Source organism: Pteropus vampyrus, unplaced genomic scaffold (assembly GCF_000151845.1).
Source record: "Pteropus vampyrus isolate Shadow unplaced genomic scaffold, Pvam_2.0 Scaffold39, whole genome shotgun sequence".
Lineage (NCBI taxonomy): Eukaryota > Metazoa > Chordata > Mammalia > Chiroptera > Pteropodidae > Pteropus > Pteropus vampyrus.
In genome coordinates, this window is record NW_011888820.1 from 7,758,671 (window position 1) to 7,763,792 (window position 5,122).

At 41.8% G+C, this 5,122-nt stretch overlaps 1 pseudogene; it reads right to left on the minus strand.

Moving 5' to 3' along the window:
* Positions 1 to 520: 520 nt before the first annotated feature.
* On the minus strand, positions 521 to 1,229 carry LOC105290903 (annotated as a pseudogene).
* Between the last annotated feature and the right edge of the window lie 3,893 nt (positions 1,230 to 5,122).

The following is a 5,122-nucleotide window of genomic DNA, read 5'->3' on the forward strand; positions in this document are numbered from 1 at the left end:
GACACAAAAAGAATGTCAATGTTTGCTAATAAGGAGAATGATTTCTTAAGGGCTCACCCATCACGTGGCTTTCCCACTCACATAACAAACTAAATAGAATTACCATCTCACTTTTATGGGTTGCTATTGCATGTTAAGATCAACTAAAGAAATGAACACAACTATAATTTCATTTTGTCTTAGAAAAGTATATTTCATATATATATTTATATATATGCATGAATATATACATTCGCATACATATATACATGCATGCATAAGTATTCAGTTATAAGCATGTATGTGTATGTATATTCATTATATATGATTATTATATGACTATTCAAATACAATATTATATGATTATTCAAATGACAATTTTGATTTCTCTTCTGGGCTGTCTCTATTTTGCTTTCTCTTAACTGTCAAGTTATGGTTTATTAACATTTTAGAGAATCTGCACAAGTCATAAGGCTGGAATGACTGTTCACGTGACAGTCTGGGAGTTGCCAGTTTCCTCTGTTTTCCTGGGCAGTATGGCTCACAGAGTGGGCATCGGCGCCACAGTGCCTGGAGAAGCATGGCGGTCCTCAGACTCACAGGGTGGCAAACAGAACAGCTAGGGCTGGAAGTACTATAGGGAATCTAGCACAATAATGGCCTCTGTAGACAAGTTTCAGTGTAAATTTCTATCTGGAACCATAACCACCTGCATTCTGGCTGCAAGAGCCACCTCAGCCCCATGGCGAGCATCTTCGAAGATGAGGAACATCCTTCCCCACGGGAAGAGGGGAAAGCCCCTTTGCACAAGCAAGAAATATGTCTGGATCGGGCTTGCTGTTCCTCAGTTCGGGGTCATCCACCAAAACGATGTAATCAAACCAGCTGAAGAATTTCTTGTGTCCATTGGTCTTCATCTCGAAGGATATAAACTCAGAGCTGATGACCACAGCCAAGGGCACGTGGTGCTTTTGCTGATGGTGGATCAGTTTTTCCAGTGCTGGCATCAGAGCAGCCGTGGGCAACACTTCTTTTGGCTTCATCTGGCTTTCTTCCACCAGCTCTTCTTTGGACATGGGAAACTGCAGGGCATCTATTACGATCAGAGCCACCTCTAATCCCTTTGTGTCCATAACGAGGGACTTTACATGCCAGGTGTATTGCTTCTCATAGTGATCGCATATTTCTTAAAACTCCACTGAATAGAGCCATTCAGTGTCCAGAAGGAGGCCATTCATGTAAAAGAGTGGGTGAGTGGCAGGGGCATGGGTGCCACCATTGTGCCGCTGTCTCTGCGAGGTGGGGATACAGAGGAGGAGGGTTCCTGGCCTCCCCTGCACACCTCGAGAAACTCTGCACATGCGTGACCCCAGGCCTCCCTTATGTTGAAAATATATTTAGAAAAATTGAGGAGAATCCCAAAATTCCACAGCTAGTGCCATGACCATTGATGGATTACTGATAGTCGTGACAAAAGATGATGTACTGCAGATACTAGGACAATTTAAAATTAGTAGAGTCCTTGAATAGAAAAGTCAGTTTGGGGATGTTTGAATTACCCAACAAATGTTTCTGCACCATTTTAGAAAAGTAGGCAAGTCCTTAGCACTAGGACCAGGCATATGTCTTGTGGCCACTGGGAGATAAATGGCTTACAATAAAATAAACTGTTTTTGATCATTAAGATGAAGTGCATTGATTCCTACCACTTATCTCTTTTGAGATGCCCTTCTAAAGAAGATCAGAAAATCACACAGCTAAGCTGTCAAAAGGGTATGTTGGGGCAGGGAGGGAGGGCAGCAGGGAGCAAGATGAGAGATGTATTTTTTAAGGGGTGCTAAAATTAATGGCGCTATTTTCACACTTGTAAAGTAGACAGTGTGATTATAGTGCAAGCAAGGTTTCTTCCTCTCCCCAGAGCCCACGGCTTTGATAGCAACTGGTCAAATGCAAAGGCATAAACAATCACTGTTCCCTCTGCAGAAGAATAAGTCAACAGCCTTCTCCAGAATGACTGTAGCCTGATGAATTAAAGGGGGTATGCTGCGTTTGTGAGATATTTCACGTCTAGTTCGAGCCTCTCCACGGGGAGATGCCCTCCCGCCAGGCCTGCTCACAACTTGGCCTCTAGGCAATGAGGCTGGAGCTGTGCCCAGCGTGCGACCCACTGATGCTGATTCAGAGTGGCGCTTGGTGACACCAGAAATGAGGGGCTGATCTTTCAGTCCTCTCTTTAATCCCCAGCATCTAAATTATTGCATTATTCAACTCACCGGAAGAAGTATTTGGGGTCCTGCTTAAATCTAGGCTTCAGAGGATATTTAAAAGGAGAAAAATAAAAGTTCTTATCATGGAAACATTACTTTTTACCACGAGCCCAGTTCCAGACAGGGAGAAAAGAGGAACTTAGATCCAATTTCCTGAGTGTCATATCTATTTATATTTGGAAGTCCAGAAAAGTAAGCACATTTATGCTCGTGTTTAAAATATAGACACAAAACATCTAGAAAACAAATGTTTTTAAATCCAACTTGAAGATAAGATGGAATTTATTTAAGGACAGTAGCAGTGACAAAAATAATTAAAAAACAGGGGACCAGTACATAAGACCGGAACTGATCAAATAACTACCTAACAGTGCAAGTGCGATTACCCGAATGCCAGCAAAATGTGGCAGTTATTCCGCCTTAGCCATCTTCTACTGGAGATATCGATGGAAAGTATGGAGAGAAAGAATGCACAGAAGCAAAGGCCACATAATGATACAATTAAGGGTAGACACTCAGTTTATGGAGTGGATTGAGTCAGTTTCCTAACTACATTAACATGAACTAAATTCAAAATCAAACTGAAATCCAGAGGAATGTTTATTTTCTCCACTTTCTTAATGCCCTCCTGTGAGCAGGTATAGTTTTGTTCATTTTACCGACCTATGACTACTAAAGTCTTTATTTCAGCAACCAACAGAGAGCAAACCCATCTTTTTCATCTTTCTTCCTAAACAAAAGCGCCTCTTTGAATCGTGTTTTCCATGTGAGTCGGCATATGGGGTGGGGAGGGTAAAGCCGGGAGTGCTGAGAGAAAACAAGCGGAGGAGGGTGTGGAGTTTCTGAGATGAAAAATCCAGCTCTATCCATAATGCCTCCTGGTTCTGGTGCATCTTGACCCTTCCGGTGTCACTCCTGTGTGGCTAATCAGATTAAAAGTCTCTGAGACAAACGGTATGCAATAAAACAAGAAAGTGGGAAGAGTATAATGTCGCATCTGTGTTAGAAGTAAATGTGACTGTATCATGTACCCAGGTACCTCAGACCTCCCTGTACCTGTCAGGGGCCGGAAAGATGGCCTGTGGCCCTGGCACTCCAGATTTAATGAAAGCGTGGGGGCAATTAGTAAACAAAACACCACTGAGGGTCTTTGGCAATAGTCTGTGCTTCCAAGAAATAAAAGTAAGGCAGTGGCGAAGTTCTCTCGGTGATGTAACTGGCTACCACAGGGCAGCTCAGTTATGGAAGGCCTGGCTGCCTGGGCGAGGGTAACATCGCAAGATGTGATCTGAGCCACCTTTGTGCACAGTGCGGTGCATACAGGGAACAGGGTCTGTCTGTTATGTGAACACACAGGGCATTGAGCCCAAAGCTTCATATACATTAAAAATATAATGAGAGAGATTTTTATCTACCATGAATATTTAATTCTCCTGCAAGCTAACCATCTGCCTATCACAATGCCCCAATGCATGTGTGTGATTTTCTCTGTTTTTTTTTTAAAACAAAGCAGACCATTTTGCTCTTCCTGTGATTTAAGCCTTGAAAGTTGCTTAAATGTGCATTGATCCCTTTGATCTAACGAATGTGTATTTTAAAACAAAGTCAGCGCTGTTGCTCTAATCTATTTGTGGGGAGGAACCAACAATGGAAGGAAACCAGGTCGGTTTCTATTGTTTTCTAGTGGCCTGTGTCACTATTCACTGATGTTCTGAATGCTGCTTAATTTTTGCTGATGTCTTTTTATCTTAGGCTTCATGTGAATTTAAAAAGAATTCCATTGATATGCAACCTACTAAGTATTATGATATCCTGCCCGCCCTGCTGCACTGTAGAAGCCTGCAGCTGCCTGAAACTTAATTATGCATGCATGCATGCAAAGCCCAGACGCTTGGCCAGGAGTGCCTGATTGACTACAGTTTCTCACTTGTTTTTGTTTGAATTATAATTGGGCAGATCTATATTTCTCGACCCATTTTGTAGCTTGAGCATGCTCCTTGTTGCCTCTATGGCTACTTCTACTTGAATCAGCTTCTTCCAGAGGGAGCCCTTTGCCTCTGAGATCTTAGAAGAGTCTTTCATGGGTTTGACAAATCCTTTTACCTACGTGGCAGTTTTAAAAAGTACAAAAAAATGACCCCAGCCCCAATCAGTTTTCCTCCAGATGGTTGATAGCTTAAAAAAAGAAAGAAAAGAAAGAATAGTCAACCAGAAGCTGGCATCTGGGTGGAAACAAAGAAGGTTTAGAGCCGGGCATCCACAGTGGAGAGGAATATCAGGCATAAAACTTTACACCTGCTGAAGCAAGGCAGTGGAGACTAGCAAAAGCAGGTTTGTTAAGCATGTACATTCTCTACACAAAGCCTTTTGTAAATGGTTTCCCAGTCTACCTAAGGGATCTTAGTCTTCAAGAAGAATAGAACCTCTCCTGAGAGAGTGAAACTGGGTACAGCACTGCACTACATGTAACCATATTAGCGTTATCCTGAGTTGTCCTTCATCAAGGGAGGGTCAGATAGAATGACTTTCATATAGGATGGCAGCTGCTGGTTATACCTATTTCTGAGGAACTATAAGAAACACCAGTATTGTTTCTTTTCTTTCGTTCTTTCGTTCTTTCTTTCTTTCTTTCTTTCTTTCTTTCTTTCTTTCTTTCTTTCTTTCTTTCTTTCTTTTCTTTCTTTTCTTTCTTTTCTTTCTTTTTCTTTCTTTCTTTTTTTTTTTTTAATGGAACATCAAATGAAGTGCCCAGATTAATCTAAGTGAAACTGTTAAAGAGATGTCAGGCCCAAAATGCAGTCACTGTGCTAAGACCCACATCACCAAACCAAGACTTAATATCTAAACTAATTTCAGTTTCAGCCTCTCCCAGGAAT